Raw genomic sequence first — 20,598 nt, 5'->3', positions numbered from 1 at the left:
GGCCCGGAGTCCTCGAGACTACAGCCAGGCCAAGGCCGCCGCCGCCGGGAAGGGTGAGTCCGGCCCTGCCCACGTGCTGGGCCGCGGGTGTGGAGAGTCTTTCGGCCCCGCCTCGCCCGAGCCTTGAAGGGATACTTGGGAACTTTCTCCCGAGTTTCTCGATTTCTCTGTAATTGTGTGGGATTCGCTTGTCAAGTATAAAATGATGCCTGCTTTCGGAAGCATCTAATTTAAACTCAATAAGCATGTTTGGGGGGAAAAGTGTGTGGAGAAAGCTCAAATTACATAATTTTGCTTCTGTATGTTTCTGATAAAAGTTGTGTGAACCATCAACATTTTATTGTGTGTTAGGAGTTAGCAACTCCTGAGTCGCGTAGCTGTTTCTGAGCAGCCAAGTGCATACTTTGAAGTATTCCAATCTCTGTGAATAACAAAAAACAGAAGGAACCTTTAGCAGGACCCCACCCCTCTTGGGACCTCAGTTTCCCTATCTGTCAAGGGAGGAATTTATTATATTAGATGATTTCTAGATTCTGGATGGAAAATTATCTGACTCTATAATACAGCATGAATCAAGTCTTGACTGAAAAATTGGCTTTTCTGTAGTTGGTGCTTCAGAAGCATAGGCATGGCCAGAAGTAAAGTGCCCCCAGCTACCAGTGAGGCTGGAGAAGAGAGGGTGGCCCAGTGTGGGTAGGGGCTTGAGCCAGGATGGCAATATCCTCACAAAAGTGTTCCTCTCACCCAGTTAATTATTATTGAGCCTTTTTTTATAGGTTTCATGCTGACAGATAATTAACCAGGAATTTGAGAAATTATTAAAGTGCCATGTCTGCCCCCTCACCCCCTTTGGGAGAAACCAAAGCATTGGTGTTTGATTATCTCAGCACTTGGGACCTTTTGATTCTGTCCAGATGATTTCCGAGGCAGACAAAAACAGTATCTCCTCATCAGCCCTGCACCTTAGACAAGGCCTGCCAATTTGCTGCCCATTTCTGGGCCTAGTCAAATGAAATAAATGTGCACAAGTTTTTGTTTTTAAAGAAAACACCTGACTTTGTCGGAGGGAGATATTTCTTGTCTTCTTTTAAGTGTCACTTTCTTACCCATGACGTAAAGACCATGTTTGGGAAGCACAGATACCGGAAAGGCCTGCAGAGTGTTTTTGCTGGAATACACATGCAAGGTCTCTCTTCCCAGAGGGAAGTGCCCCTCAGCAAGATGGGAGCGTGAGTGAGGATTTGCTGCTTGTGCTCCCTGGCTTGCCCTGCTCCAGGACGCAGTCCTCCCTTAGCGTCCACACCCTACTGCATTCTGTCGTGTCTTAAGTCACACCTTACATCTCAGATAGTGATGGACATTATTCCATACTGTGGTCAGAGACTTTTTATCTGTACCTTATGTTCCATATTCCCACTGCCAGTCCTCCAAACCCAAGTTATTTGTATCTGTACCCTGCTGCCCAGTGTTTAGAATACGAAATCTTTATATTGGGATGCATTTGCAAAGGGCAGAGGAGAATAAAGGGATGGGAGAAAGCGCTCCTTTATTTGTACCTCTAGTTGGTCTCTGGTTACATTTTCTCCAAGAGGCTGCTAAACTGTTGTTTTTTCAGTTCAGCCTCCCAGTATAGTTGGTGGGTGGGATTTATCACCGGCATTTGCAAGATGAGGAAACTGAGGCCCTTGGTGGGAGAAATGTGTGGTATGTAGAAGGCCACCCAGTGGGTCAGGCATTGTGAAAGCCAGAGCTCTGGCATAATCTGGATCCTGGAGAAAGGGAGGTGTGGGCACTGAGGCCTCCGTGTCTCTGCAGCCACGTTCCTCAGTAGAGGGAAGCAGCCTGGGAGAAAACCAGCAGGTCTCTGCAGCACCCTCAGAAATGCTGTTAAGGAGGGGACACCTTCCTGCTGCACCTTCTTGCACCACAGTAGTTGCCATGCCACATGACCTTCAGTGTAGTGCCTAGCTCCCAGCTCTCAGGCTTATTGGAAACGGACAGAAATACCAATTGAAACATATTTATTGCCTGTGCTGGATACGTTAAGAGCCCTCTTCCCCATGTGTGTGATGCTGGGAGAAGTAATTTTATTCCTCTGAGCCTTGGGTTCTCCGACTACAGTAGATTTACCCTTGAGACGGACTTGGAAAGTCTGATGACAGTATTAGTGAGAAATAATGAGGAAGGACCATCATGGTGCCTGGTTACTTAGGGTTTGTAATGTGTTTAATGTTTTCAACCTCTGGTTTTTCCATTTGCATGAGAGGTAATAATGCTGACCTCACAGGCTAAATAAAACAAGGGTTGAATGAATACTTTATAAACAAAAAAGGTAGAGGAGGTCGTGTTTGTTCATTTGTGCTGGGTTTCACAGTGATACTTGCTGTGAACGGGGTAGAATGAGAAGCAAGGAAGATTTGCTTTTTAAAATGTTGAATGTGAAGGAGACCAATTCTATGCCAGGGGTGGGAAGCATGAGAGGTGCCTTGCTTCAGGTCTTCTGTGGCCCTGCTGCCCAGTAACTTGGTCTGGCTTCTGCCTTGTACAGATCCCAAGCAGGGGAAGGGATGAGATCCTGTATCCAGAATTTATCCATACATATTTGGGGTCCTGTGTGTTTTCAGATCGGGATTAGAAGGCACGGGGGATGGTTCACGTCATGGACGAACGTTGTCATCATTTACAATAAGAATCACGATCTGTTTATGGCAGAGTCCCGCTTATCCAGATTCCAAACAGCTGGGAAGGCCAAACCTCCAGATGCTGCATTTTTCTTTCTTATTATTAAACACCCGATGCTGCTTTTGTAAGTCCTGACAGGGAAGAAGGTGAACATCTGGGCTTCCCACGGGCGGACAGCTTTGTGGTGATGGCCGATGACGCGTGTTCTCTGCCTAGTGCTTTAGTTTTCAGAGCCTGTTCCCATACCTTCCCTCATCTGGCTCTGCCTATCTTGTGGGCTCTTCTGAGGGAACAGATGGAGCAGTGCTTTCTGCCTATGAAGTAAGGAGCAGATTCTGACTCTTCCTGATGTGGCTCCCATTTTATAGATGCACACATGGAGGTTCAGGGGGTTTGCTCAGAGCTCCAGGCAATGAGTGGCATATTCCAAGGCTTCTAGCTCCAAATATTTGATTCTGGTTTCACACTTGTACCAGCTGTGTGTGTGTGTGTGTGTGTGTGTGTATGTGTGTGCAGGCAGCTCAAAGCTGCCGTTTGCAACCAAGAACCTCCAAATGTTTCCAGAAAGTTAAAAACTCTTTTTAGTTTTGCTCTTTCTCCTGTCTTGGATCTTTGGAAATTGGTAACTAGACTCTGTGGCATGTCTGGAAGACTTTGTAGTTAACCAGATGATCCCATCTGTCCAAGCCAGATAATGAGGTCATTAATTCACATAGACTTTCTAGACCCTTTTCACCAAGTACCAAGGCTGGATACATCCCAGCAAGAAAGGAGACCAGTGATCACAACAAATGTGAACTCTGCCATTAGGAAAAGCAGCCACTATAACATGCCTGTAAATGAGAAAAAGTAGTCAATCTTATAAGCTATTTTTTTCTCAAAAAAAAAAAAAAAGTAACACAATTGTAGGTTATGTGCATGTGTGCGTGGGTGGTATCGGAGAGCAAGATGTGATGATTTTGGTGGTGTTACCTGGCTGAGATTCATCATCGAAGTAGGAAGCCACTGTGCTGTTCTGGGGAGGTTTGGGATGCTGGCATAATAGCAATAATAGAAAGGTATGAGTTATTTTTAAAGCATTTTCCCCCTCCGGCTCTGGTAGGCAATTTGCTTGCATTTCATCCATTTTAAAGTGCTGGTCCTGTGATCCGGAAATAATCAGATCCAAATTTTTTTAGTGTTTGAGGTTTCAAATAAGGGGGAGAAAAACCTGCTGGCCAAATGTCAGGCTCAGTGAGACAAAGAGAAACAAGTATGTGTGTGGGTATACAAATGAGATAGGAACATGTTGCGTCTATGGTCCTAAGAGTTATGTGTCCGACAAATCTTTTATAGACATGTAGCGGAAATATAATTCCCAAAGTTTCCCTGAGAATCTTGTGCGGCTAGAATTTCTCTTCCCTTCCGGCCTCTCAAGCTGTCTCGAAGCTGCTGAGACTTGGTGAGTAAAATGGGAAGGGAACCATCACGTGAAATTGCGACTTGATGTAGGCTTTGTTGGTCTCCATGGTTTACCCGTAGCGTACGTCGCTGGCTGTGTTGCTTTGTCTCTGTAAATTTCTGTATGTGCCATGGTTTGGCTTCACACTTCTGAAGAAAAGAAAACCTGTCTCAGAGTTACTCATCTCCCTTCGTTTCATTTGCGTGAGAAGCCGAGTGAGCCAGCACACTTATTTTTAAAATGCGTTAAAATCCCATTATGGGCATAAATGCATAATGAATCATTTAAAAAATATATCCTTATGTTCTTTGTTCTGAATGTTGCATAATTATCACCATTTTCTTTGGTTTTTATTTTGTGGAGTTTGGCCGCCATCCTAGAAGAGAGGAAAAACTAAAGTTCGAAATAGGGGTTTTAATTCTTTGTTGGGTAGGATTAGAAAAAAACAACAAACAAATAAGCTTTATTTGGAAGTTGACCAGTGGCTATCACTAACTGTGGCTTTTTCATAAAGAAGGTAATTTCCCTTCCTTCATTCAATTTTCTTGCCAAAGAATTCCCTATGTTGAAGCCGATATGGTGTTATTTCAACAACCTCACCTTATGTATGTGGTTATAGGCAAAGTTAAATAACCATGTGTGGTTTGCTTTTTTTTTTTCACCTAATATAGATTTCAGTTGCAATTAGAGAGTTGTGTTGTGTCTTTTGGTAGGAGGCAGTATGTTTGTGTGCTTAAAGAAACAAAGATTCAGTTCCGGGGGAGAAAAAAGAAAAGATAAACTGCAGCGGGTTTTGAAAAATTCAAAATGCAATCTGTGATACCAGGGCCAGGAAAAAAAGACCAAACTCCTAGAATATTAGTTCTGTTTGCCTTCACAGTGCTAATGATAGTAGCTGTTTGAAAACGGTCTTCTTGTTTATCAACAGCCTCTGCCCAAATTAATAGTTTACAATTAAAAAAAAAAAAAAAAAAGCTTTCAGCTTTGGAAGCAAAGTCCAAGGACTGACAGCTGAGTTACTGAGTAAGGAAAGCAGAAAAAAGGGGGAAACATTTTGTGGCTGCCTTGGTCTCCCAAGTCCTTATTTATAAGAAACTGAAAGAAAACAGAGGCCGAGTTGGGGCGTGGGTGGAAGGGCTGCAGCCCTGGCCCAGTGGTCTTCCAGTTGAAAGACCAAAGAATCTGTTTTCCTCTTTCCTGACTTCCCCTGAAACTCCAAAGGGTTGCTCCTTCACAAGGGTGCCTGCAATCGAGGCGGTGTGTGTTAGCATTAGGAGCTGTGTTTTTAAAGTCCGCGATTGAGTCAGATGTGAGAGGAGCCAGTCAGTCTGTTCACTGAATAGTGCATTTCCTGTATGGCCTGAATTTATTTGGTGGTTATAGTTGGGCTTGCCTGGTGTGCACCCATGTGCCACTGTGCGGGTTCGATGCATGTGGGCTCTGCCCTTTGCTCCAAGCCTCAGTTTCCCCATCTGTAAAATGGGGAATGGTTTGATTGGATGATCCACTGGCCCTTCCTGCACTGAGACTCCAGATTTCCACTCTCACTGAGATGGAAGGGTCTGGAAGGATCCAGGTGCTGAAAGAGGAGCCTTTATCTCCGTTTATGGCCTTGGTCTTTCCTTGGATGTCTTGACTGCTGAAGGCAAATGCAGAAGGTGTGGGAAAAGGAAGGCCCACTGATCTTTACTGAGCACTTACTGTGTGTCAGGCGAGAAGTATTAGAGTTGTGGCCACATTTCACTGTGCCCAGCAGCCCTGTGTGGAAAGCAGGTACTGGGGAACTGAGGCGATTTTCTTGCAGTTGTCCACAAAGCAAGTAGTAGGGCCTGGACTTTGAACCCAAGTCTGTCTGAAAGCTGGGCCAGTACTTTGCCTCAGAAGCACACTGATCTGGAGCATCAGCCTTTAAGATCTAAGCCGTGTGGCTGTGGCTGTGAGTGCTGAATTGCCCCCAGCCTGGGAAAGGGAGCAGGTGCTCCCCACCCCCAGAGAACCCTCTCCTGAGTCCCAGCAAATCAGTCAAGGCCAGATTTTAAGGGGAGGCTGCTCCACAGAGCACGGTCCCTGTCTGCTGCTGTGGGGAAGGAGAAGAGTTCCCGTTTGACAGAGATTCGGGCTGAGGCCCTGGTTGTGGCCTCTTCTGCTGCTTCCTAGCAGAAATTCCTTGGATCCCCACCTTGCCACCAAATGCGTGCCCCGGGGATCTATAAAGCAGTTATTTAAGCACTCGGTGGGGTGAAGAAGGCTTGAGACGGGGGTGGGAGTAGGAGCTGGGGGTCTGATTGAACTTGAGAGTTTGTGGGAAATGAGTCTTTTGTGTCAGTGCCGAGGAGCCGGATGGTCCGCTGTGGAAGGCGCAGTCCCGTTACCAGGTTCCCGTGATGTTTGTGAGCGTGTGCGTTCTCCAAGGACAGAACTGAAGGAGCTCTTCTGGGCTGAGGTTTTGTTTTTGCCTTGTTGACACTGAGTGGGCAAGAGAGATTTCAGTGGGGATGGTTCCCGTTGCGACGTGGTCGTGGTCCTGGTTCTTCCTATTTGTGTCTTTTTAGCAACCAGATGACGCCTTTGGACATTGGCGTTATCACTTTTGTTTTTAAGTAACAGGTTTGCTGGAAAATAGGGCTTTAGCAAGAAACCAGGGAGGACTGTAAACCTGACTCGAAGAGGGCAGATCCCATTTGCTGTTCTAAGCTCTCTGGAGGGCTGAGATTGAATTTATTTTGGAACACTGCTGGGCTATGTGAATTACTTCTCTGAGAGTTGGGTATTTAATACCTAGTAGAAGTTTGTATAAGAGTTGATGATGTATTTTGTTGACTTTCCAACACTGTAAATAAATTACACGTGCTGGCAGAAGCTGCCAGGATCTGCTGTGTCAATTGAAGCTTAATTTTTATCCCAAACCACTTAGTATTTTGTCCTATTGAGTAGAGAAAGTCACTGGGCTCATTTCAGAATGAAGGCGGATGCACTGATCTCGCCACAGTTTTCGGTGGTTCGGTAGCTTCCATGCTCTCAAATCCAACCCGCAAGGCAGAGAATTGATAATATGATTTTAAGTATATCGTAAAAATGAAACTTGATCCCTTCCGCTCCCCAAACCTGTCTCTTTCCCCCTGTGTTTCATCTCATTTGAATGCAAAGCCCAGGTAGTAGCGTTGGTGTTTCCAGTGCGAAACAAAATAGGGTTTCTAATTTGGAGACACTATTAAATATTTCATGCTTCGACCAAACTCAATTCTTTTTTTCTATAATAAGTTTAAATATTAATTCTCTGGAATGTCAGATGCCTAAAGCTAGGCATTTAGTGATCTGCAGTTTCAAGTGTCTCGAAGGAGGTTTATGAAACAGGATATTTCACTGGGAGGGATGAGTAGTATGTTTCAGAGATATCTAAATTCAAGGCAGTATCTTCTGATTTACTTTTTAAAAGGAAAAGGTCATAAAATAAGTCGCTTTATGTGCTGAAGGATTAAGTGGCTTAGGCTGAAATAACAGCAGGGACTTTACTGGTTTTCCCCATTATATTTTAACAATGCTTTTTGGGGGAGGGGGTGGGTCATTTTCCCGCCTGCTTGTCTCCTCCCCCCCACCCCCTCCTCCAGATGGCTTTAATTCTAACCAAATCCCACGCTGAGGCCAAATGATTGATCAAACAGTCATTTGTACTTACGTAGCGCTCTTTGTGAGAATGTCTCCGCACTGGAGCGTCTTGCCGGGCAGGCTCTTCTTGGAGCCTTCAGATGGTTGATTTCAAAGAGATTGGAGGGTTCCGAGAGGTGAGGAGGGTACAGGGCTGGGTAGAGAATCCACATCCTAGACCTTGAATCCTCAGAAATTTCTGCTCAAACCTTTCCGTTGCTTCCCGCTGGTCCCGCTCAGCAGGGGTATCCAAGTTTTGTTAACACAAGGACAACAGGCTTCCCCCTGGCCTCGTGATAGCTGTTTTACTCTCATGCTAGGTGGAGAAGACACCTAGTGAGATTCAGCTAGCTACTAATTATAAGAGTTCTTTTGAACAGATTCGTGTTTGCTTAGCCGTAGCAGTAGCTGCACAATCTGGAGAGACGTGGTTTTGTCTCCCCCGAAGTTACAGCGTGGTGGGTAGATGGGTGACCATTTGGCCAGTGGGGAAAAACCAAGGCCTTGAGCTGGCAGCTGAGATCTCCTCCCGGCCCTCTCCATGCTTCTGTCTCTTGCTGATGGATGGCTGCTTTGCTTTTTCCCTGGCAGCTGCAGACTTTTTCTTACGCAGCCTAGGACCTGGAATTTTCTCTTTGCTTGTCCTTCTTTCTATAGAAACAGTGACCTTTTAATTCATCTCTGTGTCCTGAAATCATTTTTGGAATGATTTGGAAAATAAGTACCGCTTAAGTATTCACTGTCGTGCCCCAGTGTCCATCGCCAGGTCTGGCATGAAGGAAACATTTGAGAGGTGTATTGGGGTGCGGATTGAGGCTGTGAGCTTGGAACTGGGTCACCGGGTTGAAATTGTTGCTCTGTGTACTAACTAATGTAGGGGTCTCAGATCAGTTGTTGAGCTTTCTAGGTTTCAGTATCCCCATCTGTGAATTGGGGGTAAGACAGCAACCATCTCAAAAGGCTGTTATGAGGGCTAACCCATTGTAAGTGATTAAAAACAGAGACTCGCACACAACAGGTGTTCGGTCAGTGTTGGGATTATAGTTATTTTCTTTATTGTTACTGCCATCATGTGATGGTATCAGAACTTCTTCGAAGGGTTGTTTCTCACCAGACTGATCAAGATCCAACTCAGGTGCCACCTCCTAGAAGCCTTCCCTTTTTCCCCTTTCTTCCTTCTGTGGTGTCACTGGTCGTACTCTGTGGCAGTTGCCTACTGACTTAGGTGAACTGGAGGGCAGGGGCAGAGTGTCCTTATCCCAGGATCCTGGGTGCTCATCACAGGCCTGGGTCAGCGTGAGAAGGGCATCCTGGTGCCTGTCCTCAAGGAACCGTAGCCTGTGTAGCAGGGTGAATTTGATGTTTTTGTTTTTCCTACAGAGTTGGACACGCACAAGCTCTCAGGACTGGATGCTGGAGGAAGTGCTCGGTGAGCTTTCTGTGCAGGAGTCACGTTCTCTTTCCAGCACTGTCTTAGGGCTCTTCATATGAGCCATGCGTGGCTTGCTGGGTGAACTCTAGGTCTTCCTTTCTCCTTGTTTGGATTGCAGAGGCTTCCTGTCGTAAGGCTTTGGGGTGGCCAGGCCACAGGGCAGGTGGAAGGGCTCGTGTCTGTTGGTGTCCTGCCGTGACTGGGTGCCAACTTCTTGGGCGGTATTTTCATGGCACCTTCTGCTGCATGCCTGTCCTCTCTTCCAGACAAAGCCCCAGGCACTGTGGGGCTCTTGCCTTGTAGTTTAAAGAGCAGATATTGGGGTTCCGCATGGGACCCAGATTCTCTAAGATAAAGGTAACCTTGGACTGAGTGTTGGAACTGAGAGTTGGGAGCCAGATGATGGCAGCTCTTGGGCCCTGCCCAAGAGGAGAGATTGATGTCCATACCTGAGGTCCTCTCTCCAGGGAAGGATTAGCTAGAGGCCTCGGGGAATTGTGTTATCCTCCTGATATCTCACTGGACACCACCTAGCTGTTCCAAGTTATATTATTTGTCCAATCATGTTATTTGCCTGTGACTCTGTGAAATGTTAATAATATAGCTACCATCTCAAAAGGCTGTTAAGAGATGCAAAGGTGGCCATGTGGCTTTTGGTGCCAGAACTGGGCTCAGAGCCTGACTGTATTCACTGGCTAGGCCTTGGGCAAGTTCGTTGAACTGTGAGCCTCTGTCTTTCCGGATGAGGACAAAAGGTCTGCAGAGCATGAGACTCAGGCTGCAGCCCACAGGTGGGTCACCAGCAGAGTGTGCTCACTGGTCTGTTTGAAGGCAGAGCCGGCCTAGGACCTGGGATGCTTGCTGCTGTCTCTCGACGTTGTAGGACCTACCCCCTTACTCCACTTGTTTTCTTTCTTGTGTAATTAAAGGAGTAAGACTGAGTGGGAACCCAGGACATAGATCTGATTGGCTGGCATTGTGGCTTCATGTAGATCTGGGGGAAGGTCAGGAGTGGTCTCCCGTTTGCAAAGGTAAGTGTGGTCCTCCTCAGCTCTGCTCACTGACAGGCCCTAGTCCTGGGTTGGCGCAAGACCCTTATGCAGCATAGAGGACTGACTCTGGTGTTCAGTAGGATGGGGTGGGGCTTGTGTGTGGCTTCTCTCTGTTTATTAGGTTGGGAGTTGCCATTTGACTGTAGCAGCATTCTGCTGAATGACCTTGACTCTTCCTCCCAAATTCAAGGTGTTGTTACTGCCCTGCTCTCTGCATCCTGAGTGTGCCTGCTTCTGCAGCACTGTGATGGCTTCTCTATATTGATCCCTCTGTGAGTAGATATCCACCCATGCCCCTTGAATCTTCCTCCACTCACTACCTGTGAGTCTGTATCATTCTCCTTGTTTTATAGATGAGGAAAAATGAGGCTCAGGGGGCTGAGTCACCTGCCCATGGTATGAGAGTTGGCAGGTGGCAGCTGTGGGCTGACCTCTCTTTCTCTGCTCCTTGCCTTGTCTGATCTGATCCGTTCCTCACAGCCTTGAACTGCCTCTTCCAGCCAGAACTAGTCTTGCTCTTCTTCATCTGCTGACTTCCCTCTGTCACTTTCCTCTCCTGGTAGAGTCAGGTCTTAGAGATGCTTGGCTTCGTGGTGTCTTACTTTTCTAGCTGAGACAAAATACCCAACACCCAAAGTTAAAGGAGAAAGGTTTATTAAGCTCACATTTGTAAAGGTTTCAGTTCATAGTCAGCTGGCTCCAAGGCAGGGTGGCATGGCAGAGAGGCATTGCCGGGGAGAAACCAGGGCAGGCAGAAGGCAGCAAGCAGCAAGGAACAAGTGACAAACAGCAACATTGGCCCTCTTTCTGTCCCTTATATTTTATTCAGGTAAAGCAGGTAGCACTTGCACTTTGGGTGGGGCACCCTTATTCTACCCAGAACTATGCCAAAGCAATCAGTGGACTAATTTAATAATCACTGCACACATTCTTAATCCCAGCATCATACACTCTAGATCCAGCCACCACTGAGAAGTCCCACCTCTGTCCACATGAGACTTGGGGGGACATCTAGACCCAGCCATAACACATGGTTTCCTCCTGTGCGACTCTGGGCTCCCTGGAGACACGGTCTAAAAGGAGTGCACCTCTGACTTGCTGCTGGAGTGTGGTTGAAGGCCAGAACGATGCAGGACCCCAGCAGGGTTGACTTGTTCCTTTCCAGTGAATGTGTGGTTTCCTAGGAAGCTCCAAAGTGGGTTTCAGTATAACAGGCTAGAGTGTAGCTGTCAATTTCCAAGCCTCCTTTTTTTCCTGTTCTGAAATGAGGAAAATGATCCCTGCCTAGCAAACTGGTAGGGAAATAAGGGCTGGAATACAGGAAACACCCCGAAAGCTGAGACGGATGTGTCTACGTCTGGTTGGTGGTTGGTTGGTTCATCACTGTTCACTGAGTGCCTGTTGTGCTTTGGGTCTTGGCTCCAGTGCCCAGATACCATGTAGACTAACAGCACTTCCCTTCCTGGAGCTCATAGCCTGGAAGGCAGGTAGACAGAACAGGTGTTCACAGGCTCTCTCCGTCCCAGCCCTCCTCTGTGTGATGCCATCACCTTATCACTTGGCTTTCTGTCCCAAGCAGACTCCTGTCCTCCAGCCAGTCTCAGCCTGGTGACCTGACAAATCTCACTGAGACTTGGTTTGCCAAGTTAGAACATGGAAGTATTTTCTGGCTCCCCTTGTGTGGCCCGTGTGAGGACCTGAGAGCTGTGGGTGGGAAAGGGCCTGTGGGTGGCTTATTGCCACACCTCTGAAGACAGGTGGGAACTTGGAAGGGCCTCTGCTGGCACTGGTGTGGAATCTGCACAGGTTTTTCTGTCTTGGGTGGAGACAGCCTTGTCCGGCCCTTTCCTTGTACCTGTTGCCAGTTCCTGCTTGCTTAAGCTTCTTTCAGTGGCTCTGGCTGCTCTGCACTGAGAATTACAGAAGAGCTGTTTGCTAGGGAGATGTGGAGTCCCATAAATTCCCATTGTTTGCTATTGGCACACCTGTAGGAGCCCAAGGACTGTTAGATACTCTCCTCCTGTCCTCTGCTCCTTATCATTCTCGTTGTTTTGGAGCCATCATTTACTGAGCCCTGCAAGGCACTGGGTCAGGTTTTCTTTCTTTCTTTTTTTTTATGGATTGCCTTGTTTAATCTTAACCACTCTGTGATATGTGATGTGCTATTTAAATCAATTGTAAGTAAGCAGGTGGAGATGTTCAGTCTATTAGTCATTTATTAACTGCATTTCAGGTGCTTAGTAGACAGTATGGCTCATGCCTACCAAATCAGACAGAGCAAATACAGAACATTTCCATCACCACACAAAGTTCCTCTGGACAGTGTTGACCACACATTCCTGACACCATCTTCTGGTGTCACTTTGCACTCTGTCCTTGGCCTGTGCCTCGGGGAACATCTGGTTGAGAGGGCAGGCAGGTGGACACGTGTGGCTGCTACCAGTGGTGAGTCCTGAATTCTCCTGATCACAGAGCTCGTGGGAGAGCACCGACAAGAGAGATCAGGGGCCTGCTTTGAGAGGGGCACTAAGTGGCCAGGCCTTGCTGGGTGGGCTGTGCTGGTTCTCAGGTGGTTGCTGCAAGCCTATCACGGGTCTATAAAATACTGGCAGTGCCCGGGTGGCAGCTCAGACAGGAACGCTTCGATGTTGTTTTATCCCTATAAGTTCCTGCTTCCAGTAGATTTCTAGGTCTTACTCCTACTCCTTCATTGGGAGGTAGGTGAAAATAATTTATTAATCTGTTTTCCACTCATGTAAGTACTACATACTATAGAAAAGTTGGAAACTCTAGAGAAATAGAAAGTTGGAAATAATGCTTCCTTATAATCTTATCCCCAGTAGTGACTGTTGTTTACAGTTTGGCGTGTGTCTTTTCAGTCTTTTTTCTGTCTGTAACCATATATTAATGTACTTGTATATCATTGAGATCATTTTGAATACTGTCTCATGTATTCATTTTTAAGCTTAACATTCTGACATAACAAACCTTATCCATGTTGCTAACTTCTTTGTAAACATCCAAAGAATGTTCCGTTCTGTTGAATTTGTTAGATCATTTTGGTTCCGTAGGGAATGCCTGTCATTGCCCTCTTCCCCCTGCCCCTGGTTTCCCATCCCAAACTAATGGTGTCTGAAATTTGTCTGGCCTCTCAGAGATGGTTTGTGGGCATTCAAACAAAGACTTGTGCGCTTGTGTGTGCACATAATGCTTATAGAAGTTTTCAGCTTTCCCTATAGTAGCGCTCATTGCTTCTGTGGTGATCCTCATTTGCACCTTTGCTTATTTTCTTAGGATGGGTTCCCAGAGGGATGGCTATTAGGCAGAAGGGCGGCAACACTTCACACATACCACCTTGTGGTCCTCTGCAGGTATAGTAGTTTCACACCTACAGACAGTGCCTTTTGGGAGAACCTGCTTGCTTGTGTCTTCACCGGTGTTTTAAAATTGCTTTCCTAATGTGAAGGGGGAAATGACACCAGCTCTTCTTTTACTTTCTGTATATTTGATCACGAGGGCGGTGGAACCTGTAGCGTATGTTGGTTCACAGTTAATCTCCTCTTTTGCAAATGGATGTTTATGTTGGAGGTCTAAAGATTTACTTACAAAATTTAAAAATTGACATTTCTTAAAGTGTTCTCATTAAGGATGTTATGTTTTATTCATATATGTTGCTCATGTTTTTATGAGTCTGCTGTTTAAACCAGCTTTTCTGATGGTTTTGAAACAAATATTAAAATAATTATGTAGTCATATTGCCACGATTTTCCTTTGTCATTGCCTTCATTGCTTTTCTTTTTGTCACTTACCAAGTCCTATTGTTTGTTATTATTGCTATTTGCGGTAACTTGTTTTATTAATGTTCTAAAAATAAGCTTTTATTTTTAGAAAAAACAACACCACACATAGCTTTTTAAGTAACTTAATGCAATAAGGCTTAAAGAGAACCCCATTCCTCCACTGTCCCCTCCTGTGAGGCAGCTGCCTTTGGCCGAGGCTACACTAATGCCCACCTCCAGTGGGCGCCAGGTATGTGGGCTTGTATACCACGGTGGCCGTAGTGGACTTATCTCATTGTTTTCTAGCATTTTCTTTGATACATGTCAGTTACAAAAATAAGACCGGTAACAGCTAAGTCTCAGCTGGTGCCCTCGGTCCAGTCATGTTCTTAGCCCATCACAGACCTGAGTCTTTCACTCTTCACAGCCCGGTGAGGGTGTTACCACTGTTAGGTATCATCTCTGACCCGGAGGTGAAGAAGCAGACTGGAGGGGCACAGTAGCTTGTTTAAGCCTGCACAGCTGGCGAGTACCGAGGATTAGACCTCTGCTGCTGTGTTGTGGTGCATTGTCTCCCTTGTCTGCTGGCTTCTTGTGACAAACGAGGATTTCGTTCTCCTCCTGTCCCACCTCCATACTCACGTTCTTTTCCCCTCCTCTGGTGTGTCGCCATTCTTTGGTTAAGCCAGCTCACTCAGGGACCTTGTGCGATGGGAGGCCGATGTGGGAATCCTGGTCTTTCCCTTCTGGTCGACAGGAAGTATGACAGTGGTGTTGCCTGCCTCATTCTTATGTTTGTTCTGGCACTCAGGTTCCTGCACGAGATGCTGGTTTTGAAATCGTTGGCCCCATATGCATGTTGAGGAGATAAAAGGGTTGAAGTGGAAGAGCCAAAGAGAGTATCTTTGGGAAGTGTTGTCAAGGGGCTGTGATATGTCCTTGTCCTGTGGCAGGTGGCAGGTTGAGGGGATTGCTTCCTCCTCTCACAACTCGAGACCTGGCTCAAAGAGGACCATGTGGAGAGCAGGCCACCACCTAGAAGCCAGAGGAGTGACTGGTGGGTCCACCCATGAAGATGACTAAGAGGAAAGACCTTGGCTGGCAGAGTGAAGATGGCGCACTGTTCCTGCCAAGTGATGTGGCCGAGGTTTTGATCCAGGTCGTTCCCAGATGGTCACCGCAAGGCCAACCCTGCTTGAGAGCACTCCTGGCCAGGCAGAGACGAGAGACTGGAGGTGTCCTGTGGAATGCAGTGGGGGAGCAGCTCCCAGGAACCCACAGAGGGGGTCCAGCCTTCACCTGCAGAGGGCTCTCTGTGCCAGTGGGCATTCAGGGACCCAAGGCCTGCTTGCCCCCTTCTGACATGCCCGATCCTGGCCTAGGCAGACCCCTGTCAATGCTGGTTTGTGTTGAGATTATTAATCTGGACAGGACATCTTAATTCCTAAGATGAGATTGTTCTTGGTACTAAAAGTTCTTTAGACTAAAAGATGTTTTATGATCTAAGAGTGATCTAGGGAGTGTAGGAACTTCCAGACTTGTAAGGACTCTGCAGGGGTGGGAGGTGGCATGTGAGGATGGGGACCAGTTTGCACATGGGGTTTAGAAAGGGACAGTAGGGGATGGGTGGGTGAGGGTAATGACAGAGCTGTTTCTGTGGCACCCTCTGGAGTCCACTGTCTCAGTGCTGTGGCTACACTTGGAACAGCCTATCAAATCGAATCATGTACCATGAGAACTTTTCCTTTCTGGCACAACAGTTTATTTTCCTGAGGTTAAATATGACCTTTTTCATCTGCTTAGTTTTCTATTTGGGTCCAGTACCATTTTCCCCTAATTATTCCATCAATCTGTCAAATACCCATCAGTCATACTTTCCTAAATGCTCAGATGCATCAGGCTAACCTAGTTTCATCTCTCCTACACCCCAAGCTCATTAGGAGGGACCTCTCCTCCAGACTGTCTTGTGTGGGACCCCATCTCCTGGTTGCGTTTTCTTACAAACCCTGGCTGATAGAAGCAGAAAAGAGACTGTTAACAGGATGCTGAGCAGTCCTCAGAATTCCCTCTTAAGGCTGGAGACCCAGGCGTGGAAACTACACAGCCAAGGACTTTCCCCCCAACCCAACAGTATTGTTGGGTGGACACACAGCAGCCCTGGGGCACAGCTGCCTTCCCTGTCTTGATCTGTACCCAGATGGGTCTGAGCTGCAAAGCCATCAGGGTCTACTGATGGGCAGAGTATGTGTCAGTGCCTGTGTTCAGTCAACGGGAGGCTGGGACCCCTTTTCCCACTGTGCATCTCTGGTGGTCTGAAGATTGCCAGCAGTGTGCCTTGGTGTGGACTTATTCCTGGGTACTTGGTCCTTGTATTTCTGGAAACTGACTTTCTCTAGACATTGTCTTGTGTTCAGTTTTTTTCTTTTTTTGGTACTGGGGATCGAACTCAGGACCTTGTGCTTCCATTCTTTTTCTCTGTTGTGTCTTTCTGGAAATCCCACTAGTTGTATATTCAGATTTCTGTATCAGCCCTCTAATTTCCCTATCTTTTCCCCCCAATACCTATCTCTTTGTCTCTTTGATCTGTTTTCTGACCTTATCTCCCATTTTTTTTTTTTTTGGCTTTGGTTATTTTTAGTTTATAAAAGGGCTTTCTTGGACTTGGACAGCCCCTTTCATGCATTCCAGCTCTGTTTATGGACACAGGATCTTACTGTACCTCTCTGAGGAGATTTGTGGAATGTTAAGCTGTCTCTCCCCAGTTCACGTGCCTGTTTTCATTTACTTCCCTTCTGTGGTTGTCTGGTCCGTTCTCTAGAGTGAGGGCCAGCCTCACATCCTGATGCTGACTCCCCTGATCCTCCTCTTCCTCTGTCCCTCCCTCGTGTCCTCGCTGCCCTCTTCCCCAGCTCAGAGTGGAGAGTCGTTGTAACTCTCCTTCCCAAACACCCTTGTTCCAGCCCTCTCTCCCTCTGTCACCCTCACATCCCTGCCCTTCTTTATTTTATCCCAGTTAAAACTGAACCATCAGGAGCCAGGTGTAGTGGCATGTGTCTAATCCCAGCATTGAAGTAGGCTGAGGCAGGAAGATCACAAATTCAGGTCCCACCAGGGCAGCTTAGCTAGGCCCTGTCTCCATATAAAAAATTTAACTGAACATGTAGCTCAGTGGAAGAGGGCCCGTGAGTTCTGTCTCCAGCACCACAAAACAAACAGGCAAATACAGAAACCTGAACCACCTGAGCCTATTGGTCAAATGGCACCAAAAGTGGTGTCAAGTGAGCACACAGTCCCCCAGGGATCCAGCCTGAATTCGGGGGCTCAGAGCACTGGGGGTGCTCCACAGGCCCCGCCTCTCACTCCTCTTTGCTGGGGCCTGCAGGCCCCTTTATGCCATGCTGGTGTCTCCACATCCGCCCACTCCTTTCCCTCAAAGTCTTGCAGCTGGGAATGGTGGCACACACCTGTGATCCTAGCCCTCAGGGAGGCTGAGGCAGGGGGATAGCAAGTTTGAGACCAGCTTGGGCAACTCAGCAAGACCCCGTATCAAAATTTTAAAGAAGAAGAGGAAGAGAAAAGAAGGAAGAAGAGGAAGAAGAGGAAGAAGAGGCAGGAAGAGGAAGAAGAAAAATGAAAAAGGACAGGGGATAGAGCTCAGGGTGAAGATCCTGGGTTTAGTCCTCAGTACTGCAGAACAACAACAACCGGAAAACTTGGCTCCTATGGCTGATTGCCCTCTGCGTGCAGACACGCTCTGGGAGCCGCTGGCTCACCTGCTGCGCCCCATCCAGTCCTCTCCTGTTGCTCTCTGCTGCCGTTGCAGTGCTCTGCCCTGCGCTGTCTGTAGCCTTTCTCTCAACACCACTGCACTTGCTGAGAGGCGGGCTGTGCTGTTGCATCTGTCTCTGTCTCACTTGTTGTTGTGGGCAGCTGCATTTGGCACAGTGACCACACCGGGGTCGTCCTGGCTGCCTCCCTGCACTGGGTGCCCCTTTTCCTGGTCCTCTGCTGGCGGCTCCACCTTTCGGAGTCAACCAGCCCCTGGCTTCGGGCCTGGCCCTGTGCAGGGTCTGTGTCTTCACCAGTAGCAGCTGGCCCATGCCACTCCCAGCGTTTCTGTCCTGACCATGTGAGGTCTCCTGGCTGCCACGGCTGCCTGTGTGCACTATAGGCTGTTCCCAGCAGCTAGTGCTTTTGGTATCGGGGATCGAGCTCAGGACCTTGTGCTTGTGAGGCAGGTGTGGCACCACTGAGCTAAATCCCCAGCTGAAAGGCTGGGTGAGGCTGCAGCGCTGCTGGGTCTGAAGCCCTCTGCCCATTTTGCCCTGCCCTGGACTGTGGGGCAGACATGACATCTGTCTTCGTCCTCTGCCTCCCTAGTTGCCCCGGGCCGTGCTGGCCTCTCTGGTGTGACCCTGCAGTAAACGTGTCCCCTTGGTAGGGCCTTAGCGGGCCTGCCCCTCTGCTTGTCCCCTGTTCTTTCCATGACAACACAAGGGGCTGCTTAAGTGTCACTACCAGAGAGGCTCTTCTCGCCACCAGTTCCTTCGTGTTATTTTTCTCTGTTAGGTTTTTATCCCAGCACTTGTCATTATTAATGGCTTGTCATCCATGGCTATCCTTTGCTTAACACAGTCAGACTTCCTTCCACCTGGCAAGCCTAGAGCAGTGTTTGCCCAGAGTCAACGTTGACCCGCCCAGCTGGACCTTCCTGAAGCTCCTGTCCATCCAGCGATGGTCACTCTGGGTGTGCGTCTCCCTAGGCAGTAGAGCCACTCCTGGTCAGCTCTTGTACCCCAGTCTCAGAGCCTGGCACCGCCTGAGAAGAGGATTGGCCACTGTTGGAAAAAAGCACATTTAGTGTTAATCTTGGTCAAGCCCTGTAGCTGGGGCAGTAGAGATGATAAGGTCAGAAGGCAGACTGTCGTGGACCTGAGCTGTCAGTGTCTTAAGGACCGGGGTACCGTGTAAGAGTTGTTTCTTCTGTAAAATGGGGATCTCGCTCCACCTCCGGCCTCCTGGGCGAGCGCGGTTGGAAGCACCTGTGGGCTGTGCTCTGGGTGAGCCCTCAGGTGTGCACAGCCCAGGCCATCTTCTTAGCACTCGATGAGACGCCCGGTATGTAATTTTGCTCCTGGTGAAGCAGGGACTCAGAGAAGATGAGTGGCCTGTGGGCAATTCCTGTCGCTTGTGCTGCCTGCTTTCTTAGGCTCAGCTCAGCCTCCTGCTAGTGTTGGATTTTGTTTGCTTTCATAACAGCAATAAAATATATCAATTACCGTTTCCAATCTGTCTTTCCTCACCTAGTAATTTCAGGGTGGAAGGGGGCCTGGGAAAGGTAGAGGAAAATAAGAAAAAGGCCTCAGAACCTGTCCATTCCCCAAAGCCCAGGGTGCAGGTGTTGGGCATGTCATGAAGAAGCCTTGGATTCACGGTGTCCTCCTGTGGGGCTGTGGCACCCTCCGGATGAACTTATGTCCTTCAGGGACAGTTAGATGCAGGCTCAGGAGGTCTTTTCTGCCCCATCTTCTTTCCTTTGCTCTTGTGCTTTTAGCATATCCCCCATCTCTTTATAACCAGCCATCCTTCTATGGTCTTCTCTGCTCCCTTTTTAGGGTTTCCCTTTATACTCTCTCTACTTCTCTCTCTCTTCCCCTTTGCATCTGTCCAAGCCTCTATGTCTCCATTTCTCTCTGTCTCACTTGCAGTCTTTCTTTCTTCCTTCTCTCTGTTTCTGCCTTCCAGGTCCATGTTCACGTTTGGCTGTCCACGTCTCAGCCCATCATGGCTCTTCCCTGTTCCCGAACCACCTACCATCAGAGCCTTGGCAGGACCAGATGGGGCCTCCGGCTGACCAGTCTTGAACAAGGCAGAAGGGGGCAGGCTTTGGGGGCCCCTGTGATGCCAGGCCCTATGAGCAGGTCTGTGATTGACCACCAGTGCTTGCCTGTCCAGCTAGGGGCACGCACTGACCCCAGCTGTGTGCCGGGTCCTGTGTTGGACCCTGTCCTCCAGGGCCCTTGGTGGAAACACGAACTTGGCATCCACTCCCAGCACTGACTAGCGCGACACACATGGGATGGCTGCAGGACCTTTCTGTGTCCTGCTGCAGCACTGACCCGGCTTTGCCGGGTCAGGAGGCCCTTGACCTGATGGTGTATAGGGACCAAGGCATGCTCTCTGTCCACCACCCACAGTGTGGCCTCCAGACCAGTGGCGCTGGCATCACTGTGGGGCTGGTTGGCAGAGTAGGGTCTCCCATTTCACCAGTCCTGCTGCATGGGGATCTGCTGTGTGACAGATCTCAGCTGCTGCTGGGTGTGCAGTCAGAGTTCAGGAAGCACTGCTCCAGGCACAGGCTGTCGGTGCAAAGGCCTGGTAGGAGCTAGCTGTGAGTTCCTGTGTTGGGCACAGGGAGGAATTTCATGTTGGAACAGAGATGTAACTGAAATGACTGTGAAGAAAAGTTCAACTTACATTGTCCTGGGCCTTGAATGACCCACCGAGGTCAAGAAGTGGGGCTGGGGTAGCACCTGCTACTTCCATACCTCTTTTTTTTTTTTTTTT

The 20,598-nt window shown here is 48.1% G+C and overlaps 1 protein-coding gene across 1 annotated transcript in view; it reads left to right on the top strand.

The window, feature by feature from the left end:
• The first annotated feature begins 8 nt into the window (after positions 1-8).
• The window catches only part of Glis1 (GLIS family zinc finger 1), a 170,655-nt gene continuing 150,065 nt past the window's right edge, over positions 9-20,598 (top strand). The window contains exon 1 of the mRNA XM_010610358.2: positions 9-53. The gene's annotated coding sequence lies outside the window, so the exon portion shown is untranslated. The remainder of the gene's footprint in view (positions 54-20,598) is intronic.

The sequence above is a fragment of the Fukomys damarensis genome, unplaced genomic scaffold, assembly GCF_012274545.1.
Source record: "Fukomys damarensis isolate Sample0158 unplaced genomic scaffold, DMR_v1.0_HiC HiC_scaffold_23, whole genome shotgun sequence".
Lineage (NCBI taxonomy): Eukaryota > Metazoa > Chordata > Mammalia > Rodentia > Bathyergidae > Fukomys > Fukomys damarensis.
The sequence above is the reverse complement of the archived record's forward strand: the minus strand, read 5'-3'. Positions and strand labels throughout refer to the sequence as shown.